This window comes from Coffea arabica, chromosome 5c, assembly GCF_036785885.1.
Source record: "Coffea arabica cultivar ET-39 chromosome 5c, Coffea Arabica ET-39 HiFi, whole genome shotgun sequence".
Taxonomy (NCBI): Eukaryota; Viridiplantae; Streptophyta; class Magnoliopsida; order Gentianales; family Rubiaceae; genus Coffea; species Coffea arabica.
This window is the reverse complement of record NC_092319.1, coordinates 6,523,156-6,547,835: the sequence shown is the minus strand read 5'-3', so window position 1 is coordinate 6,547,835 and position 24,680 is coordinate 6,523,156. Positions and strand designations below refer to the sequence as shown.

Sequence of the window (24,680 nt, the reverse complement as noted above, 5' to 3'; positions counted from 1 at the left end):
GCCAAAGTTCCAGCCATAAACTTTCCAAAAACGTACTAGAATCACAAACCGTATTTGACCTCAATATGCGGTAATGGCACCAAATTCACTACGGTTATCGGATTGGGGTGTAAGACCCACCGTTTCGAAGCTAAGGAACAGGGGTACAACAATGTAGAAGGCCACTCAGTCCAAATCCTAGCACAACTAGGTCAAATATGCAAAATACAAATCCAGAATTACCAAAACAGGTTTGCAAATCACATAAAACTGTAATGACTATAACTTAGTCTATACAAGTCCAAATGCTGAAATTCCAAAGGCATATGTTAGATAAGACATCCAGCTACATTGCATCAGAAGACACCAACTTCAAAATCCAAACTAATTCCAGCCAAAATAGCCAAATACCAACGCAGTTTTCGCATTCTGACCAAAGCAGAACAGCTACAGTAATTTCGTCATATCTCATTCTACATTAATCCAAATGACCTGAAATTTTTTAGGCACCTCAAACACATCAATACCTACAACTGTCATGTTTTGAGCAAAGTCAAATTCTGCCTCTAACCCTATGATCCAAAACCGGACAGAATTGGGGATTTAGGAACCCTAACTTTTCAATTTTCACACCAAATCCAAAATTGGTTGCATTTATCCACATTTCACACTCACTAGAGTCATTATAGGCTATTACCATTCATCATATTCAACCACACCATCATAATCCAATTAAACCAGAAAAATCATCATAAAATGGAAAACTTCACCAAATCACTTCAAACCAAGATTAAAACCAGAAATTTCAGCACTCTTATCACTAATAAGCACAACATAAGCATCATTAGGTGTAGTAGGGTGTTTCAAGCTTCACTTACCAAGAACCAAGAGAGAGGAAGATGTTGGGCACCTTAGACCTTCAAACAAACTTCACCACAACCCTTACTAGCACTAGAAGATAAGATTTTATGGAGTGAAATCTAGTCTAAGCTTTTGTTTATGGAAGATTGAAGCTTATGGAAGCTTGAGAGATGGAAAATTTCCTCCCTTCTTTGAGCTTAGAGAGCCGGCCACCAAGGAGAGAAAAATGGTGAATTTTGAATGATTTTTGAGATATTTAACCTTTGGTCAAAAAAGTCAAAATTGTGAATAGTAATTCTTAAAGTCCAACCAATCATATTGTGACACTTGTCACACTCATTAATGCATTCTTATCTTCCTTTTCTCTCTCACATCACTCACTTCACACACTCTACTTATCTCTTAACACCCGATAAATTTTACACAGTATCCGGAATTTAACCTAATTGGCCGAATATTTCCGAACTTTTCGCACTAGTGGGTCCCACGTCCGATATACGTTCTTAATTTCTCAAAAACTAACTAATACTAGAAAAATCATCTAAAAACTCTATTTACTCAATAAAAATTATCTGGGAATTTTCTAATAAAGAAAATGTAGGAAAACGGGTTTTCAATCTTAACCGGAACTGAGGGTTTAAATCTTAATCCCTACTTAGGGTTTTCGAAATACTCCCAAAACCAAACGTTACCGCCCAATTAATGAATATATCAACGTAGAACGAACTGGGGCCTCACAATCTCCCCCACTTAGGACAATTTCGTCCTCGAAATTGCAATCAACGAGCTAAGGGTTGAAAAACTCGAAATAATCAAAAGATCAAAAGGTGTACATATATATACAAGTCACGCCAAAATGTACGCAATATAATGCACCATATACACCAAGAGACATTTCAAGTTAGACAAAGTCAAGTGCAGCAAGTACTATAGATGCAGGTATTAACATACCACAAGTAAATGACATGTAGGGACAATACAAGGGCAAATGAAAGAAACGCGACTTGTCGTCCCACACTCAGTGAAAACCACCCTCGTCCGGTTTCTTACTCCACTTCCCAAAGTGCCCGTTGATCTCTTGTACTCACTCTAGCCAGACAAAGCTTGTTCATGTTCCCCAAAATGCAAATCTCAAGTACTTAGCAGCGCCTCAACTCTGGAGTACTCAGGCACAAGAATCCGAAATAAGATAATTCACATCTCAAGCTGCAGTCCCAAGAGTAAACTATCTACAATCGAAATTCCTACCTGACGAACCTACCTATGGTCCTCAGATACCATGAGAAAGATTTAAGGCCTATAACATTTATGATCCATAACTTATGCTTGACCGAGCATCTAGTCCTTCATACTTATTCACCACTTCATCCAGGCTCACCCCGCGCAGAGACCATGCGAAGCAGCTATAGGTTTTATCCCTCAATTGCTTAACTTTCAAATAAAATCAAATCCCACAGTCCGGCATCCTAAACTTTCAGCCTAGGATACACTACAGAGATCTGAAGCCTAAGCTCTGATACCAACTGTGACGACCCCACTTCTCCCAAGGGCGAACCCAAGGGTATCGGCGGGCCGCCTGCCTAGCTCGCGCCAGGGCTCAAAACTTAAAGTTCGAAAGAGCACTAAAAACAACATATACAATCCCAAAAGAGTTATAATTACATTCTCCAAAAGTATCGAGTCAAACCACCAAAACAAAAACAAACATCCTAAATGTTCAACTATTACAAGCCAAACTAACTATACTAGTATACGAGCCAAAAGTCCCCGCGTCGGCCCCTGCTAAGGAAAACAAAAGGAATGGAGTAAGCTATATGCTTAGTAAGTAAACAGGGGCGAAAACATAAATTTCACGTAACAGTTACACAATAAGAGTAAAGCAAAAGCAGAAAAGTAACATCACATAATAAGGATACAGGTGGCTCCAAAGCCAACTCATATGCCATGCGTGATCTCCTGCCGACACTCCGTCGACTGCAAATAATAGTCCGTAGAACTTCACTTGTACACCCACCGACACCTTATCACCCTCACTGGCCAGTCACCTCACAAACTTGCCCCGGCGAACGAAATCACAAACTTGAGCTTGAGTCACAAGCTCGGATCACAAACTTGGTCACCTTCTCGGTGAACCGGATTCACAAAATTGGTTCATAAAATGAACCTACAAACTTGGTGACCTCAGACTAAGTTGGACTGCCTTCGACCAAACCCTAACCGGCTCGAATAGTCCAACCAGGTCAAGAGTTCGCCCCAAACTCACAAACTTCACAAAATTATTCAAAATCACAAACTTTGTAAACTTCACAAACTTTATTCGAAAGTCGCCCCGAGCCACAAGCTCAAGGGTTTTGGTTCCAAAAGGTTCATATACATATGCCAAGTACAATTATACATTCAAATTAGGGTTTAGGTCGAGTGCGATAAAGTACACCCTCGCCTAAGTGCCCTTTTCACATATCTCAAACACATAGCAAAGAAAACACACCAAACCGGCCTGAATACTTACACAAAGTACAAAAGTAGTACAAACGTGAAAATCACTTCGTGCGTGTTCGCTAGTAGGGCCCACCAGCTCCGCCTAACTCACCACGATCTGAAATAGAAGATTGCATCACATGATGTCATAAACGGCCACTAACGTGCCCAAAACAAATAAAACAGCAACATCGGCACACGCAAGTACGGAAAGGGCACACGCACGCGTGCGGAAACGGCAAACGGCAGATTTGATACTCATTTCTAGTTCACCCATAAGTTGAGCTACGAATATCGGATTAAGGCGGATGAGATGCCAAATCGAAGCTTAAAGGATGAACAACAACTGTTATGAAGACATCCAGAACTGAAACTGGAGGCTTTAGTCCCAAATGAACCAAACACAATCACTTACGAAATCTGGCCAATGCACAAATGGTCAGTTTTGAGTACGAACTGTTTTCTATGCTACGCATGGTCAAAAGAGCTGAAAATTGGCAGTTAGATAGTTCATTCCAAATGGAACAACTTTCATGAAGGTCGGCAATCCAAATTCGGAACGGAAATTGGTCATCAGGACCAAAACAGATTTCTGGTCATTTTCACGGGCAGGCCTTGTTTGTTCGGCTATATCTCAGGTTTTATAAATCCGATTCATGAAATTCCAAGGGCGTTAGAAAGCTCTGATATAGGGCTATAAGTTTGGTGTTTTGGTCAGAAGCCCAAACAGCTTGTAACTCAGTCAAATGTGAAGCCAAAGTTCCAGCCATAAACTTTCCAAAAACGTACTAGAATCACAAACCGTATTTGACCTCAATATGCGGTAATGGCACCAAATTCACTACGGTTATCGGATGGGGGTGTAAGACCCACCGTTTCGAAGCTAAGGAACAGGGGTACAACAATGTAGAAGGCCACTCAGTCCAAATCCTAGCACAACTAGGTCAAATATGCAAAATACAAATCCAGAATTACCAAAACAGGTTTGCAAATCACATAAAACTGTAATGACTATAACTTAGTCTATACAAGTCCAAATGCTGAAATTCCAAAGGCATATGTTAGATAAGACATCCAGCTACATTGCATCAGAAGACACCAACTTCAAAATCCAAACTAATTCCAGCCAAAATAGCCAAATACCAACGCAGTTTTCGCATTCTGACCAAAGCAGAACAGCTACAGTAATTTCGTCATATCTCATTCTACATTAATCCAAATGACCTGAAATTTTTTAGGCACCTCAAACACATCAATACCTACAACTGTCATGTTTTGAGCAAAGTCAAATTCTGCCTCTAACCCTATGATCCAAAACCGGACAGAATTGGGGATTTAGGAACCCTAACTTTTCAATTTTCACACCAAATCCAAAATTGGTTGCATTTATCCACATTTCACACTCACTAGAGTCATTATAGGCTATTACCATTCATCATATTCAACCACACCATCATAATCCAATTAAACCAGAAAAATCATCATAAAATGGAAAACTTCACCAAATCACTTCAAACCAAGATTAAAACCAGAAATTTCAGCACTCTTATCACTAATAAGCACAACATAAGCATCATTAGGTGTAGTAGGGTGTTTCAAGCTTCACTTACCAAGAACCAAGAGAGAGGAAGATGTTGGGCACCTTAGACCTTCAAACAAACTTCACCACAACCCTTACTAGCACTAGAAGATAAGATTTTATGGAGTGAAATCTAGTCTAAGCTTTTGTTTATGGAAGATTGAAGCTTATGGAAGCTTGAGAGATGGAAAATTTCCTCCCTTCTTTGAGCTTAGAGAGCCGGCCACCAAGGAGAGAAAAATGGTGAATTTTGAATGATTTTTGAGATATTTAACCTTTGGTCAAAAAAGTCAAAATTGTGAATAGTAATTCTTAAAGTCCAACCAATCATATTGTGACACTTGTCACACTCATTAATGCATTCTTATCTTCCTTTTCTCTCTCACATCACTCACTTCACACACTCTACTTATCTCTTAACACCCGATAAATTTTACACAGTATCCGGAATTTAACCTAATTGGCCGAATATTTCCGAACTTTTCGCACTAGTGGGTCCCACGTCCGATATACGTTCTTAATTTCTCAAAAACTAACTAATACTAGAAAAATCATCTAAAAACTCTATTTACTCAATAAAAATTATCTGGGAATTTTCTAATAAAGAAAATGTAGGAAAACGGGTTTTCAATCTTAACCGGAACTGAGGGTTTAAATCTTAATCCCTACTTAGGGTTTTCGAAATACTCCCAAAACCAAACGTTACCGCCCAATTAATGAATATATCAACGTAGAACGAACTGGGGCCTCACAATCTCCCCCACTTAGGACAATTTCGTCCTCGAAATTGCAATCAACGAGCTAAGGGTTGAAAAACTCGAAATAATCAAAAGATCAAAAGGTGTACATATATATACAAGTCACGCCAAAATGTACGCAATATAATGCACCATATACACCAAGAGACATTTCAAGTTAGACAAAGTCAAGTGCAGCAAGTACTATAGATGCAGGTATTAACATACCACAAGTAAATGACATGTAGGGACAATACAAGGGCAAATGAAAGAAACGCGACTTGTCGTCCCACACTCAGTGAAAACCACCCTCGTCCGGTTTCTTACTCCACTTCCCAAAGTGCCCGTTGATCTCTTGTACTCACTCTAGCCAGACAAAGCTTGTTCATGTTCCCCAAAATGCAAATCTCAAGTACTTAGCAGCGCCTCAACTCTGGAGTACTCAGGCACAAGAATCCGAAATAAGATAATTCACATCTCAAGCTGCAGTCCCAAGAGTAAACTATCTACAATCGAAATTCCTACCTGACGAACCTACCTATGGTCCTCAGATACCATGAGAAAGATTTAAGGCCTATAACATTTATGATCCATAACTTATGCTTGACCGAGCATCTAGTCCTTCATACTTATTCACCACTTCATCCAGGCTCACCCCGCGCAGAGACCATGCGAAGCAGCTATAGGTTTTATCCCTCAATTGCTTAACTTTCAAATAAAATCAAATCCCACAGTCCGGCATCCTAAACTTTCAGCCTAGGATACACTACAGAGATCTGAAGCCTAAGCTCTGATACCAACTGTGACGACCCCACTTCTCCCAAGGGCGAACCCAAGGGTATCGGCGGGCCGCCTGCCTAGCTCGCGCCAGGGCTCAAAACTTAAAGTTCGAAAGAGCACTAAAAACAATATATACAATCCCAAAAGAGTTATAATTACATTCTCCAAAAGTATCGAGTCAAACCACCAAAACAAAAACAAACATCCTAAATGTTCAACTATTACAAGCCAAACTAACTATACTAGTATACGAGCCAAAAGTCCCCGCGTCGGCCCCTGCTAAGGAAAACAAAAGGAATGGAGTAAGCTATATGCTTAGTAAGTAAACAGGGGCGAAAACATAAATTTCACGTAACAGTTACACAATAAGAGTAAAGCAAAAGCAGAAAAGTAACATCACATAATAAGGATACAGGTGGCTCCAAAGCCAACTCATATGCCATGCGTGATCTCCTGCCGACACTCCGTCGACTGCAAATAATAGTCCGTAGAACTTCACTTGTACACCCACCGACACCTTATCACCCTCACTGGCCAGTCACCTCACAAACTTGCCCCGGCGAACGAAATCACAAACTTGAGCTTGAGTCACAAGCTCGGATCACAAACTTGGTCACCTTCTCGGTGAACCGGATTCACAAAATTGGTTCATAAAATGAACCTACAAACTTGGTGACCTCAGACTAAGTTGGACTGCCTTCGACCAAGCCCTAACCGGCTCGAATAGTCCAACCAGGTCAAGAGTTCGCCCCAAACTCACAAACTTCACAAAATTATTCAAAATCACAAACTTTGTAAACTTCACAAACTTTATTCGAAAGTCGCCCCGAGCCACAAGCTCAAGGGTTTTGGTTCCAAAAGGTTCATATACATATGCCAAGTACAATTATACATTCAAATTAGGGTTTAGGTCGAGTGCGATAAAGTACACCCTCGCCTAAGTGCCCTTTTCACATATCTCAAACACATAGCAAAGAAAACACACCAAACCGGCCTGAATACTTACACAAAGTACAAAAGTAGTACAAACGTGAAAATCACTTCGTGCGTGTTCGCTAGTAGGGCCCACCAGCTCCGCCTAACTCACCACGATCTGAAATAGAAGATTGCATCACATGATGTCATAAACGGCCACTAACGTGCCCAAAACAAATAAAACAGCAACATCGGCACACGCAAGTACGGAAAGGGCACACGCACGCGTGCGGAAACGGCAAACGGCAGATTTGATACTCATTTCTAGTTCACCCATAAGTTGAGCTACGAATATCGGATTAAGGCGGATGAGATGCCAAATCGAAGCTTAAAGGATGAACAACAACTGTTATGAAGACATCCAGAACTGAAACTGGAGGCTTTAGTCCCAAATGAACCAAACACAATCACTTACGAAATCTGGCCAATGCACAAATGGTCAGTTTTGAGTACGAACTGTTTTCTATGCTACGCATGGTCAAAAGAGCTGAAAATTGGCAGTTAGATAGTTCATTCCAAATGGAACAACTTTCATGAAGGTCGGCAATCCAAATTCGGAACGGAAATTGGTCATCAGGACCAAAACAGATTTCTGGTCATTTTCACGGGCAGGCCTTGTTTGTTCGGCTATATCTCAGGTTTTATAAATCCGATTCATGAAATTCCAAGGGCGTTAGAAAGCTCTGATATAGGGCTATAAGTTTGGTGTTTTGGTCAGAAGCCCAAACAGCTTGTAACTCAGTCAAATGTGAAGCCAAAGTTCCAGCCATAAACTTTCCAAAAACGTACTAGAATCACAAACCGTATTTGACCTCAATATGCGGTAATGGCACCAAATTCACTACGGTTATCGGATGGGGGTGTAAGACCCACCGTTTCGAAGCTAAGGAACAGGGGTACAACAATGTAGAAGGCCACTCAGTCCAAATCCTAGCACAACTAGGTCAAATATGCAAAATACAAATCCAGAATTACCAAAACAGGTTTGCAAATCACATAAAACTGTAATGACTATAACTTAGTCTATACAAGTCCAAATGCTGAAATTCCAAAGGCATATGTTAGATAAGACATCCAGCTACATTGCATCAGAAGACACCAACTTCAAAATCCAAACTAATTCCAGCCAAAATAGCCAAATACCAACGCAGTTTTCGCATTCTGACCAAAGCAGAACAGCTACAGTAATTTCGTCATATCTCATTCTACATTAATCCAAATGACCTGAAATTTTTTAGGCACCTCAAACACATCAATACCTACAACTGTCATGTTTTGAGCAAAGTCAAATTCTGCCTCTAACCCTATGATCCAAAACCGGACAGAATTGGGGATTTAGGAACCCTAACTTTTCAATTTTCACACCAAATCCAAAATTGGTTGCATTTATCCACATTTCACACTCACTAGAGTCATTATAGGCTATTACCATTCATCATATTCAACCACACCATCATAATCCAATTAAACCAGAAAAATCATCATAAAATGGAAAACTTCACCAAATCACTTCAAACCAAGATTAAAACCAGAAATTTCAGCACTCTTATCACTAATAAGCACAACATAAGCATCATTAGGTGTAGTAGGGTGTTTCAAGCTTCACTTACCAAGAACCAAGAGAGAGGAAGATGTTGGGCACCTTAGACCTTCAAACAAACTTCACCACAACCCTTACTAGCACTAGAAGATAAGATTTTATGGAGTGAAATCTAGTCTAAGCTTTTGTTTATGGAAGATTGAAGCTTATGGAAGCTTGAGAGATGGAAAATTTCCTCCCTTCTTTGAGCTTAGAGAGCCGGCCACCAAGGAGAGAAAAATGGTGAATTTTGAATGATTTTTGAGATATTTAACCTTTGGTCAAAAAAGTCAAAATTGTGAATAGTAATTCTTAAAGTCCAACCAATCATATTGTGACACTTGTCACACTCATTAATGCATTCTTATCTTCCTTTTCTCTCTCACATCACTCACTTCACACACTCTACTTATCTCTTAACACCCGATAAATTTTACACAGTATCCGGAATTTAACCTAATTGGCCGAATATTTCCGAACTTTTCGCACTAGTGGGTCCCACGTCCGACATACGTTCTTAATGTCTCAAAAACTAACCGATACTAGACAAATCATCTAAAACGTATATTCACTCAATAAAATTATCTAGGGAATTTTCTAATAAAGAAAATGTAACTAATTCCAATCGTGGGATGTATACTTACATCCGTTTCAATTCCAAATATTGATACAAGCCCAAGTCGTACATAAAATAAATCCAAATCTAAACTGTACAAGAGATAACTCATCCGGTCACATGAACAAGTACTACAAGCCTTTCCTTCGCCACGAGCCCTGTGGAGGGGAATAAAAACATTTTGGGGGTGAGCTAAAAGCTCAGCGAGTAACCAGTAAAAATCAGTAATCAAATATATTTCACAATCGTTCATTTCAATGATGTCATGAATCGGTAATCACATGTACGTTTATTGCTCTCTTGAGCCAGTGAAATCGTTGTACTTAAACACCCAACGCTCCAAACAAACATTTAACAGTAAACAATCAGAGGGGGAGCCATTTGCTCCAGACGAACAGTACACAGAGGTGGAGACGTTGGTGTTCAGCACACGAATTCCAAGTACTCATTTAAGCCAAAACATGTCATGGGCCACATGCAAGCACTCGTGATATGCAATCAAGTAAATAGTGCAAGAAACGGTTCATAAATAACTTTGGAAACAGTTTAGGGTCACTCACCTCCACGGCTCAGAAACCATCCATCATGTAACATTGCCTTGCTCAACTCCAAGCCTTAGATCACAAACCCAATGCAAACAAGTCCCTTCAAAGTTCGGACAGCACTTCCCCTACATTTGCTAACTTTTCCAGCCATCATGGCTTCATTATTACTCCAGCCAGTTCCAAAGTCACACAAATAAGTTCATCTAATATCCATTCAGCAAGCTCCAAGTAGTACAAAGACAAGTCAAGCTAGAGAAAAGTCAGGAAATGAAGGTTAAGCTCAAAACCAGAAAAACAGTTTTGACGTCATAATGCGGTAATGGCACAACTCTCACTACAATTATCGGTTGGGGGTGTAAGACCCACCGTTTCGAAGCTATGAAACAGGGCTACAACAATGTAGAAGGTCACTCAATCCAGTTCCTAGCCCAACTAGGTCAAAAATGCCAAACACTAAACCAGAATCACCGAAACAGGTTTGCAAAACACAGAAAACTGTAATCGGTATATCTCAGTCCATACAAGTCCAAATGCCGAAATTCCAAAGGCATAAGTTAGCTAAGACATCCAGCTACATTTCATCAGAAGACACCAACTCCAAAATCCAAACCAATTCCAGTCAAAATGGCCAATTACTATCGCAGTTTTCGCATTCTGATCAAAGCAGAACAGCTACAGTAATTTCGGCATAACTTACTCTACACATATCCAAATGACCTGAAATTTTGTAGGCACTTCAAACTCACCAATACCTACAACTTTAATGTTTTGAGTAAAGGCCAATTCGGCCTCTAGCATAGTGCAATAAATTCGGGCAGAATGAAGAACTACAAAACCTAATTTTCTGAAATTTCTTCCAAAACAGAAATTGATTGCACTTAATCACTTTTTCCACCTCCTAGAGTCATTAAACATCATTTCCAATCATCATACATGACCACAACACCATGATCACATTAAACCAGAAAATTCCTCAAAAAATTAAAAAACTTCACCAATTCAACCAAAATCAAGTTTTAATCCATAAACTTGCATCTCCTACTATCACCAAGCATGAATTTAACATCATTAGAGGGAGGAGAGGGGTCCTTCTCAACTCACCTTAGTAACCAAAGAGATGGAGCAACCTTGCACTTAAATCTTCCAAATCACTTCACCAAGAACCTTAATCCAACCAAGAGAAGAGTTTTTATAGAGTAAAACTAAAATTAAACGGTTAAAAGTGAAGATTAAGCAAGCTTGGAGCAAAGAAATTGGAGAGCTTCTCTTCCCTTATTGCTTGAAGGTGGCCGGCCATATGAAGCTTAGCAATGAAGATATTTTGGTCAATTTTTGAAGTTATTATGGTAAATGGTAAAAGGTTGAATAGTAAGTCAAAGTCCAAGACTTAATCTTATGGTGACACTTGTCACCCTTAGGTTTAAAACTTATCTTTTGTCTCTCCAATTACAAATATCTTAACACCTTGTAAAATAATATCATTTAATACAAAATTCCAACAAGTTGTAAAACAAATATAATGCATTTACCGCACTTGCGGGTCCCACGTCCAAAATACGCTTTTAATTTCTCAAAAACTAACCGATACTAGAAAAATCATTTTAAAACTATTTTTGCTCATAAACTTTATCTGGAAAATTTTTCTAATCAAGAAAATGTAGAAAAGGCGGGCAATTAAAAAAAATAAACCCTAGAAAATTAGAAAATTTTCGGGTTCTCAAACTCAGTTTTTTTTCGGGGCGTCACAATCTCCCCTCCTTAAAAGAATGTCGTCCTCGACATTCCCTCTTGTACCAATCAAGTCAAGACATCCTGCACAAATCTCTCAAGAGTCAAATCAAACCCACGGTCCGGCATCCTAAACTTCAAGCCTAGGATACACTACAGAGATCTCAAGCCTAAGCTCTGATACCACTTGTGACGGCCCCACCTCCCCCTAAGGCGAACCAGAGGGTTCGGCGGGCCGCCTGCCCAGCTCTCGCCGGGACTCAGTCGTTCACTACAATTCTCAAATATATTACAATATAACTCTCAAAATTACATCAAATTCTCCAATAATTACATATCACAAATGCAGCGGAAACTAATTCCAATCGTGGGATGTATACTTACATCCGTTTCAATTCCAAATATTGATACAAGCCCAAGTCGTACATAAAATAAATCCAAATCTAAACTGTACAAGAGATAACTCATCCGGTCACATGAACAAGTACTACAAGCCTTTCCTTCGCCACGAGCCCTGTGGAGGGGAATAAAAACATTTTGGGGGTGAGCTAAAAGCTCAGCGAGTAACCAGTAAAAATCAGTAATCAAATATATTTCACAATCGTTCATTTCAATGATGTCATGAATCGGTAATCACATGTACGTTTATTGCTCTCTTGAGCCAGTGAAATCGTTGTACTTAAACACCCAACGCTCCAAACAAACATTTAACAGTAAACAATCAGAGAGGGAGCCATTTGCTCCAGACGAACAGTACACAGAGGTGGAGACGTTGGTGTTCAGCACACGAATTCCAAGTACTCATTTAAGCCAAAACATGTCATGGGCCACATGCAAGCACTCGTGATATGCAATCAAGTAAATAGTGCAAGAAACGGTTCATAAATAACTTTGGAAACAGTTTAGGGTCACTCACCTCCACGGCTCAGAAACCATCCATCATGTAACATTGCCTTGCTCAACTCCAAGCCTTAGATCACAAACCCAATGCAAACAAGTCCCTTCAAAGTTCGGACAGCACTTCCCCTACATTTGCTAACTTTTCCAGCCATCATGGCTTCATTATTACTCCAGCCAGTTCCAAAGTCACACAAATAAGTTCATCTAATATCCATTCAGCAAGCTCCAAGTAGTACAAAGACAAGTCAAGCTAGAGAAAAGTCAGGAAATGAAGGTTAAGCTCAAAACCAGAAAAACAGTTTTGACGTCATAATGCGGTAATGGCACAACTCTCACTACAATTATCGGTTGGGGGTGTAAGACCCACCGTTTCGAAGCTATGAAACAGGGCTACAACAATGTAGAAGGTCACTCAATCCAGTTCCTAGCCCAACTAGGTCAAAAATGCCAAACACTAAACCAGAATCACCGAAACAGGTTTGCAAAACACAGAAAACTGTAATCGGTATATCTCAGTCCATACAAGTCCAAATGCCGAAATTCCAAAGGCATAAGTTAGCTAAGACATCCAGCTACATTTCATCAGAAGACACCAACTCCAAAATCCAAACCAATTCCAGTCAAAATGGCCAATTACTATCGCAGTTTTCGCATTCTGATCAAAGCAGAACAGCTACAGTAATTTCGGCATAACTTACTCTACACATATCCAAATGACCTGAAATTTTGTAGGCACTTCAAACTCACCAATACCTACAACTTTAATGTTTTGAGTAAAGGCCAATTCGGCCTCTAGCATAGTGCAATAAATTCGGGCAGAATGAAGAACTACAAAACCTAATTTTCTGAAATTTCTTCCAAAACAGAAATTGATTGCACTTAATCACTTTTTCCACCTCCTAGAGTCATTAAACATCATTTCCAATCATCATACATGACCACAACACCATGATCACATTAAACCAGAAAATTCCTCAAAAAATTAAAAAACTTCACCAATTCAACCAAAATCAAGTTTTAATCCATAAACTTGCATCTCCTACTATCACCAAGCATGAATTTAACATCATTAGAGGGAGGAGAGGGGTCCTTCTCAACTCACCTTAGTAACCAAAGAGATGGAGCAACCTTGCACTTAAATCTTCCAAATCACTTCACCAAGAACCTTAATCCAACCAAGAGAAGAGTTTTTATAGAGTAAAACTAAAATTAAACGGTTAAAAGTGAAGATTAAGCAAGCTTGGAGCAAAGAAATTGGAGAGCTTCTCTTCCCTTATTGCTTGAAGGTGGCCGGCCATATGAAGCTTAGCAATGAAGATATTTTGGTCAATTTTTGAAGTTATTATGGTAAATGGTAAAAGGTTGAATAGTAAGTCAAAGTCCAAGACTTAATCTTATGGTGACACTTGTCACCCTTAGGTTTAAAACTTATCTTTTGTCTCTCCAATTACAAATATCTTAACACCTTGTAAAATAATATCACTTAATACAAAATTCCAACAAGTTGTAAAACAAATATAATGCATTTACCGCACTCATTTACAGATAATCTCAAGTGACGACCCCACTTCTCCCAAGGGCGAACCCAAGGGTATCGGCGGGCCGCCTGCCTAGCTCGCGCCAGGACTCAAACCTTAAAGCGATAAAAACTAGAAAATCCAAAAGAGTACCTTACATACTATATACAAATCCCAAAAAGAGTTATAATTACATTCTCCAAAAGTATCGAGTCAAACCACCAAAACAAAAACAAACATCCTAACTGTTCAACTATTACAAGCCAATCTTACTATACTAGTATACGAGCCAAAAGTCCCCGCGTCGGCCCCTGCTAAGGAAAACAAAAGGAATGGGGTAAGCTATATGCTTAGTAAGTAAACAGGGGCGAAAGCATAAATTTCACGTAACAGTTACACAATAAGAGTAAAGCAAAAGCAGAAAAGTAACATCACATAATAAGGATACAGGTGGCTCCAAAGCCAACTCATGTGCCATGCGTGATCTCCTGCCGACACTCCGTCGACTGCAAATAATAGTCCGTAGAACTTCACTTGTACACCCACCGACACCTTTTCACCCTCACTGGCCAGTCACCTCACAAACTTGCCCGGGCGAACGAAATCACAAACTTGAGCTTGAGTCACAAGCTCGGGTCACAAACTTGGTCACCTTCTCGGTGAACCGGATTTACAAAATTGGTTCATAACATGAACCTACAAACTTGGTGACCTCAGACTAAGTTGGACTGCCTTCGACCAAGCCCTAACCGGCTCGAATAGTCCAACCAGGTCAAGAGTTCGCCCCAAACTCACAAACTTCACAAAATTATTCAAAATCACAAACTTTGCAAACTTCACAAACTTTATTCGAAAGTCGCCCCGAGCCACAAGCTCTAGGGTTTTGGTTCCAAAAGGTTCATATACATATGCCAAGTACAATTATACATTCAAATTAGGGTTTAGGTTGAGTGCGATAAAGTACACCCTCGCCTAAGTGCCCTTTTCACATATCTCAAACACATAGCAAAGAAAACACACCAAACTGGCCTGAATACTTACTCAAAATACCAAAAGTAGTACAAGATTGCTTCGCGCGTGATCGCTAGTAGTGGGCCCCACCGGCTCCGCCTAGCTCACCACTATCTGAAATACAAGATTTTATCACTTATGTCACAAACGGCTACGAACCGATCCAAAACAAGTAAAACGGCAAAATTGGCACACGTAATTTGCGGAAACGGCAAAAAGGGGCGCACGCGCGCGCGCGGAACGGCAAACGGAAACGGCCACAACTGCCATCTCAAACCGTTTTGGTCAAAAGTTAGGCTAGGAGTATCGGATCAAGGTACATGAGGTACCGTTGCGAAGCTAAGAGGAAGGGCTACAACTTCCCTTTAGACATCTCAACCCAGATCTCAATAGGTATAGGTCAAAAATGCACGAAATAGTGCCAGCTGTTTCATTGCGGTTTACCACACAGGCCCTGTTTGCAAGGCCATAACTCACGGCTCAGGAATCGAAATCAAGAAATTCCAGAGGCGTTAGAAAGCTGAAATATAAGGTTAAAACTTTGATGTTTTGGCCAAGACTTGAATCCACTCAGAACAGAACGAAAATCGAGTGCCAAGGTACCCGTCAGAACTGTCCAGATACAAGGCAGTTCTGACGAGCGATATTGTTTTCATCATAACAGGGGCTACGGAACTCGGATTTCGGCGTACTTTATACCGTTTCGAAGCTAAGATCAAGATCTAAATTTCTTATGAAGGGATCAGCACCCAGTTCGTACGGGATCAAAACCGAAAAATCACGGGCAGAAGCTGAAATTCAAAACGTACACAAACCAATGTCTAAAACAGGCCTGAGGGTTTTGTCTATAACTCAGAATACGCTAACTTGTTTGACCTGAAATTTTACAGGCATACTCAGGACTCAAGGGGCTACATTTCCTAAGAAGGAACCAAAACCCAAATCAGAAGTAATCCCAACCAAAATAGCCAATTACTGAAGCAGTTTTCAAGTTCGGGTAAAAACAGGACAGCAAGGGTAATTCCGTCTTTTCATGAGCTACGCTACTCCGATTGGCCTGAAATTTTACAGGAACCTCAAACACATCAATATATACAACTTTAATGAAGACAATACATTCCAGTTCTCATCCTAACTAGGTCAAATTTACCAAAACAACCCCAGATTTTCCAGTTCAAAGTGTACTGCAGCAGTCCTGACTTATGCAGTCATATCTCAGCACCTACAACTCCAATTGAAGTGATTCCAAAGCCATTGGAAAGCTAAGATACAAGGCTATAAATGTTAAGAAGACGTCAACAACCAAATCAGTAGTATTCCTGGTCAAAACAACCAATTACAGAAGCTGATTATCATTCTCGGATAGAAACAGGGCAGCAGGGGTATTTCGGTCTTTTCACAGGCTACGTTGCTCCGATTGGGCTGAAATTTTACAGGCAACTAGAAAACATCATTCTCTACAACTTTCATGTTTTGTGCTAAGGCCAATTCGGCCTCTAACCTGGTCGAACAGAAACGGACAGAAAGGGGAAAAATGAAACCTTAAACTGGAATTTCCATAATACTACTTCCAACTATGAAATATACTCATAAACTACCAAAACTACAACTTTCAACCACTAATTACCAATTAATTGAAGTAAAGAAGAGGTTCTTGGTAAAATACCTTGAAAACTCAAGAAAAATGGTAGCTTAGGCTTTGTCCTCCAAAAATCCTTCCATAAACACCTTGGAAACTACTTGGAAAGCAAGTTTTATGGAGTAGTTTGCAAATTAATCGGTTAAAACTCAAAATTTGGACAAGAAATTGAAGTGGAAGATGAAGGGATTTTCTCTCTTTTCTCTCTCTCTAATTCAGCCAAGGAAGACAAGAAAATGAATGAATTTTGGTCAATTTTTGATTTATTGGTAAAGTTGGTCCAAAGGTCAAAGTCCAACCCAATCACAAAGTGACACTTGTCACTATAATTATTTCATGCCTAACTTTTTGTCTCTCTCACACTAATCCATTTGATACCAATAAATATCTCATCACACCCGGTAATTTAAACCCGGTATTCAAAACTTAACCTAGTTGGCCGAATTTTTCCGAACTTTTCGCACTAGTGGGTCCCACGTCCGACATACGTTCTTAATGTCTCAAAAACTAACCGATACTAGAAAAATCATCTAAAACGTATATTCACTCAATAAAATTATCTGGGGAATTTTCTAATAAAGAAAATGTGGAAAAGACGGGCGATAAACAAAACTCCATTTAAGCTTTCTAATATTGTAACACTAGAGGTTTGCTAATCCAGAGTTTACTAACCATTTTCAAACTTGTTAAACCTCTGTAAACTATAACGAATCCTATTTTTTTCTTGTGCCAAAACACACACTAGAATACCGCATAAACTAGGGTTTTATCGTAAGCAAAGTTAGGGTGTTCAATCTTGGCCGAGATTAGGGTTTCTCCTTAGCCCTAAAACCTTAATTTAACCGTACAAATAATGAATAACCCTAATCTCAACGTACGAACGGACTAGGTCCTCACAATCTCCCCCACTTAAAAGAATTTCGTCCTCGAAATTCCAACTTGCACTAATCAGATCAAATAATCCTCAAAAGCAGTCAAGTACACAACAGGTAATTCCTCAAAAGTTCAACCACACGAGTAGTAGCCGGTCTACAACCACACAAGTACTCAAATAAGTTCAAAAGCCGGGTTCAAACAAATAAGCTCAAAAGATTATACTCAAATATACATATTTTAACAAAGTCACACTAAAAATATACAAGTTATCCGACATCCGGTTGGTGCAAAATCCATTATTTACGTGAGCACTACGGCTCCAAAAATGTAGTCAATCACCGGGTAACAAATGAAACCAGGCCTACTGGTTACAACAAAATAACATGGCAGATATAACAAAATAAACATATCAGATAGTCAAAAGGAAAACCCATCAACGGCCCTACGCGCCTCCCCTACGGAACCTACCTAATCCACTAGCACCGCCCCGGCAGCCCTAGGGTGCAAACCTAAAGAATAGGTCCAAATAGCTAACTTCAATATTAAGTAAGAACCAAATCGATTCACACTGGGACTGGCCATCTCCAAGTGCAATCAACTCAATCCCCACTTTGCCTTATGGAAAAAAAATACAAAAGTCAATATCAAAATCTTAGCATTCAATATTTACCTTAATAGCCAAGTATCCCACAGTCCGGCATCCTAAACTTCAAGCCTAGGATACACTACAGAGATCGGAAGCCTAAGCTCTGATACCAACTGTGACAGCCCCACTTCTCCCAAGGGCGAACCCAAGGGTATCGGCGGGCCGCCTGCCTAGCTCGCGCCAGGACTCAAACCTTAAAGCGATAAAAACTAGAAAATCCAAAAGAGTACCTTACATACTATATACAAATCCCAAAAAGAGTTATAATTACATTCTCCAAAAGTATCGAGTCAAACCACCAAAACAAAAACAAACATCCTAACTGTTCAACTATTACAAGCCAATCTTACTATACTAGTATACGAGCCAAAAGTCCCCGCGTCGGCCCCTGCTAAGGAAAACAAAAGGAATGGGGTAAGCTATATGCTTAGTAAGTAAACAGGGGCGAAAGCATAAATTTCACGTAACAGTTACACAATAAGAGTAAAGCAAAAGCAGAAAAGTAACATCACATAATAAGGATACAGGTGGCTCCAAAGCCAACTCATGTGCCATGCGTGATCTCCTGCCGACACTCCGTCGACTGCAAATAATAGTCCGTAGAACTTCACTTGTACACCCACCGACACCTTTTCACCCTCACTGGCCAGTCACCTCACAAACTTGCCCGGGCGAACGAAATCACAAACTTGAGCTTGAGTCACAAGCTCGGGTCACAAACTTGGTCGCCTTCTCGGTGAACCGGATTTACAAAATTGGTTCATAACATGAACCTACAAACTTGGTGACCTCAGACTAAGTTGGACTGCCTTCGACCAAGCCCTAACCGGCTCGAATAGTCCAACCAGGTCAAGAGTTCGCCCCAAACTCACAAACTTCACAAAATTATTCAAAATCACAAACTTTGCAAACTTCACAAACTTTATTCGAAAGTCGCCCCGAGCCACAAGCTCTAGGGTTTTGGTTCCAAAAGGTTCATATACATATGCCAAGTACAATTATACATTCAAATTAGGGTTTAGGTTGAGTGCGATAAAGTACACCCTCGCCTAAGTGCCCTTTTCACATATCTCAAACACATAGCAAAGAAAACACACCAAACTGGCCTGAATACTTACTCAAAATACCAAAAGTAGTACAAGATTGCTTCGCGCGTGATCGCTAGTAGTGGGCCCCACCGGCTCCGCCTAGCTCACCACTATCTGAAATACAATATTTTATCACTTATGTCACAAACGGCTACGAACCGATCCAAAACAAGTAAAACGGCAAAATTGGCACACGTAATTTGCGGAAACGGCAAAAAGGGGCGCACGCGCGCGCGCGGAACGGCAAACGGAAACGGCCACAACTGCCATCTCAAACCGTTTTGGTCAAAAGTTAGGCTAGGAGTATCGGATCAAGGTACATGAGGTACCGTTGCGAAGCTAAGAGGAAGGGCTACAACTTCCCTTTAGACATCTCAACCCAGATCTCAATAGGTATAGGTCAAAAATGCACGAAATAGTGCCAGCTGTTTCATTGCGGTTTACCACACAGGCCCTGTTTGCAAGGCCATAACTCACGGCTCAGGAATCGAAATCAAGAAATTCCAGAGGCGTTAGAAAGCTGAAATATAAGGTTAAAACTTTGATGTTTTGGCCAAGACTTGAATCCACTCAGAACAGAACGAAAATCGAGTGCCAAGGTACCCGTCAGAACTGTCCAGATACAAGGCAGTTCTGACGAGCGATATTGTTTTCATCATAACAGGGGCTACGGAACTCGGATTTCGGCGTACTTTATACCGTTTCGAAGCTAAGATCAAGATCTAAATTTCTTATGAAGGGATCAGCACCCAGTTCGTACGGGATCAAAACCGAAAAATCACGGGCAGAAGCTGAAATTCAAAACGTACACAAACCAATGTCTAAAACAGGCCTGAGGGTTTTGTCTATAACTCAGAATACGCTAACTTGTTTGACCTGAAATTTTACAGGCATACTCAGGACTCAAGGGGCTACATTTCCTAAGAAGGAACCAAAACCCAAATCAGAAGTAATCCCAACCAAAATAGCCAATTACTGAAGCAGTTTTCAAGTTCGGGTAAAAACAGGACAGCAAGGGTAATTCCGTCTTTTCATGAGCTACGCTACTCCGATTGGCCTGAAATTTTACAGGAACCTCAAACACATCAATATATACAACTTTAATGAAGACAATACATTCCAGTTCTCATCCTAACTAGGTCAAATTTACCAAAACAACCCCAGATTTTCCAGTTCAAAGTGTACTGCAGCAGTCCTGACTTATGCAGTCATATCTCAGCACCTACAACTCCAATTGAAGTGATTCCAAAGCCATTGGAAAGCTAAGATACAAGGCTATAAATGTTAAGAAGACGTCAACAACCAAATCAGTAGTATTCCTGGTCAAAACAACCAATTACAGAAGCTGATTATCATTCTCGGATAGAAACAGGGCAGCAGGGGTATTTCGGTCTTTTCACAGGCTACGTTGCTCCGATTGGGCTGAAATTTTACAGGCAACTAGAAAACATCATTCTCTACAACTTTCATGTTTTGTGCTAAGGCCAATTCGGCCTCTAACCTGGTCGAACAGAAACGGACAGAAAGGGGAAAAATGAAACCTTAAACTGGAATTTCCATAATACTACTTCCAACTATGAAATATACTCATAAACTACCAAAACTACAACTTTCAACCACTAATTACCAATTAATTGAAGTAAAGAAGAGGTTCTTGGTAAAATACCTTGAAAACTCAAGAAAAATGGTAGCTTAGGCTTTGTCCTCCAAAAATCCTTCCATAAACACCTTAATCTCAACGTACGAACGGACTAGGTCCTCACTAAAAATTGAGTATATTGGTAATTACATATGCAATTATCTGTAATACATCCTAAACTAATTATACAAGTGCGGTAAATAGAGTAATATTACCGATAATTATCTACAAGTGCAACGATGTTAATATATAATGTAGATAATGTAACTCATTAGGTCAAATATATAACTCATCCGGTCACATGAAATTATATTGATACAAGGGCGAACCCAAGGGTATTACTCAAACTATTATAAGATACTTTATAAAACCCAATGTGAATCTAGAAAATTTATGAATCGGTAAATTTATGTAGTTTGGTGCCTTGTTGGTGAAGACAATGTATTAAAAACTGAATACAATGTAGTAGATATTACAAAATTTTTCAGAGTTGGCTTTTGTTTATAAGTTAGCACAATGTACTGAATCTCTACTGGTGATCTTTCATAGTGAGACGATGGGAGTAGAACTTAAGAGTTTGCGCGTTGGAGATGAATGTACTTGTGATAATCACTTGTTTATTTTTGTTATTGACTTTGACTTGGTATGAACTTTACCTGGCCATAATTTGTGTTATGATTTAATGAACTCTAGTTTGTGTTTACTTGCATAGTGATAATGTTATTTGTGAAAGTATCTTCATCCTCTTTAAATGTTGCTACTGGTATATGAGTGTAGTTCAATTTTAACTAAGTGTAAGGGTTATGCATGTGCGTATAGATTAGTTGTGGACATGGAAACTAGAGGACAACGAAAGGGACGTCAACCTAGACAACCCCGAAATGAAAGAGTAGTTAATGGGTCCGATATTGATCAAAACGTTGAGCCAAGTGCTGGGAGAGGAAATGACCAGATAGGACAAGTTTTAACTCGCATGACGGATATCCTAGAGCTCTTGGTAGCTCAACAAGGTCAAGGTGTTGGACAAGGGAACCAACGTGGAAACCAAGAGATAGGGGAGGATCGAGCTTTAGAGCGGTTTCAGAAATTTTCCCCACCTAAGTTTGCTGGAGGACCTGATCCAGAGGTGGCTGAAAATTGGTTAGAGAATATAAGAAATATATTCGATGCCTTGGATTACACAGAGGAGAGACAAGTCACCTTTGCTGTATTTCAACTTGAAGGAGCAGCCCGAGCCTGGTGGAATGTTATAAGAAACAAGTGGGAAAGAGATCAAACTCCGAGAATTTGGATAAACTTCGTGCGTGAATTTAATGAGAAATTTCTTCCTCCACTTGTCCAAGAAAAGAGAGAAGATGATTTTATAAAGCTTCGTCAAGGAACTTTAAGCGTAGCTGAGTATGAAACACGCTTTACGAAGTTATCTACATATGCCCCAGAATTGGTGGCTACTGAACGGAAGAGAATAAGACGGTTTATCCAAGGATTAGATTTGGAAATCCAAGATGCCCTTGCTGCAGCACAGGTTGAAACATTTAGTGACGCTCTTGAAAAAGCGCAAAGGGTAGAAAGCACAAAATCTCAACTGAGAGCTTTTCAAAAAAGGAAAAGAGATACATCTGACAGTACACTAGGAAAAAATGGACCACCATCCAAAGTTAGAAAAGAAATGGATGGAGTAGGACTGTTACTTCCTGCACCACTCATGATAAAGGAACCAAAAGGAACTATGTCGCGAGGGACTTCAATAGGACAGACACGATCGAAGAAAACCTTACAAGCAAGTCAGGTCACAACACCTCGTCCGAATTGTGGATATTGTGGAAGAACGAATCACACTGAAGAAAACTGTTGGCTAAAGGGGCGAAAGTGTATGGGGTGTGGGAGTACCAACCATAAAGTTCATGACTGTCCAAGGAGGTATCCGCGAGAAACTACTGCTCAACAAGGAAATGGAACTGTTCCTCGACAAGTCAATGGAAGGAGAAACCGACCAATGGCATCTGAAAGAACGCATGACATGAACACACCACACGGTTCAGAGTTGTCTGAGATTACAGAAGGTATGAATTTCGAGGACGAAATTCTTTTAAGGAGGGGAGGTTGTGAGGACTCGCAAAATTTACTTATTTAATCTCCTATTTCTAGCTTATTTAATTATTTATTTGGTCTTTTACTCCGAATATTATTTTCTAAGCTCTTGAGACCTAATTACATGGAAATATAGTTTCATTATATTTTTAAAATGACTTGTTTCAAAAATTAATTTCCGAAAGCCCGATAAGTGAAATAGTGCACGTGCATTTGGAACGATAGCCGATTTGAGGATACACTGAGCTCAGAAAAATTGGAGATACGTGCCTTAGTCTTAAAATAGGAATTTTAATGTTTAAATACTCAAGTGATGGTTAGTAGTACGGACGTTATAAGAATTTCTCGGAGGTTTCGCGTTATAGCGATAAAATTGACGGTACACGTTTCCACACGCGTGACTTTATTTGAGGGACTTTAGACCCTTATTTCGGGATAATTAAGAGTGAATATTATCTACATGAATATAAGTGCATTAGAGGTTTAGTGCACTAGTGAACCAAACGCGCGAGAAATCGAGCCGAAACGCACCCAAACGCACCCTAGTGAGAGTTGACTTTGGGGATGATTTTTGCACCACACATTGTGTCTTCCTTAAGAAGCTAAATTTAGACCAAACACTCTCTCTCTTAGTCTCTCTCTTGGCCGAATTCTCTGCAGCAAAAACACAACACAAAGTTGCCATTTTCATCCTCAATTCTTGCACAAAAACTTCATGGATTCACACCAAATTTGAACTACACTTAGCTTGTCACGTGGAGAGATCATCTAGCTAGAAAAAGGAGGAGTTTCTCACGGTTTCTTGGAGCATCTTGAGGACCGAAATTTCTGGTTTAAAGCAACAAGGAGGTATAACCTCATCCTACACCTTAAGCTTGGTTTATGATGGTAGAAATGCATCCTTAAGCTATTGCATGTGTATGGGTATCTTGATATTGTTGGAAAAATGTGAAAGTGGGCTCTATGGATTCCCACACTTGGGTTGTTGCTGATTTGATGATTGATAGTGGATATATTGTTGGTTTAGTGGTTAAAATGATGGATTAATGGTGTGTAATTGATAGAAATTTCATTGGGTGCAAGAGGCAAAAGTTTCCGATTTTACCCCTGCCTTGTCCGACCACTTTTGTGCAAAATTTTGAAGTTCTAATGACTTGATTATGTTGTTTACATGTTATTGTGAGTGTGTACAAAATTTCATTGAAAAATAACATGATTTGGTTGGTCAAATGAATTGATTTCGAAAGTTAGCAAATCTGGAAAATGATTCCCGTATTGCCCAGGCAGTCATTTTGTATCGGCTATAACTCTTTACTCCGATGTCGAAATCAAGTGCCGTTTGCGGAATTGGAAACTAGACATTCTCAGCTTTCCATTGGTACCAAATTCACGTTCTGGTTCCACTTGAGTGAGCCA

The 24,680-nt window shown here is 39.8% G+C and overlaps 2 long non-coding RNA genes across 2 annotated transcripts; both read right to left on the bottom strand.

The window, feature by feature from the left end:
• Positions 1 to 14,412: 14,412 nt before the first annotated feature.
• Positions 14,413 to 17,142, bottom strand: LOC140007422 (uncharacterized). The gene is made up of 3 exons (XR_011814731.1): positions 16,952 to 17,142; positions 15,316 to 15,399; positions 14,413 to 14,588 (listed from the first exon to the last, which is right to left on the bottom strand). It is a non-coding gene; the product is annotated as an uncharacterized lncRNA (long non-coding RNA).
• A 1,519-nt stretch (positions 17,143 to 18,661) lies between these two features.
• On the bottom strand, positions 18,662 to 21,265 carry LOC140007421 (uncharacterized). The gene is made up of 3 exons (XR_011814730.1): positions 21,201 to 21,265; positions 19,565 to 19,648; positions 18,662 to 18,837 (listed from the first exon to the last, which is right to left on the bottom strand). It is a non-coding gene; the product is annotated as an uncharacterized lncRNA (long non-coding RNA).
• Between the last annotated feature and the right edge of the window lie 3,415 nt (positions 21,266 to 24,680).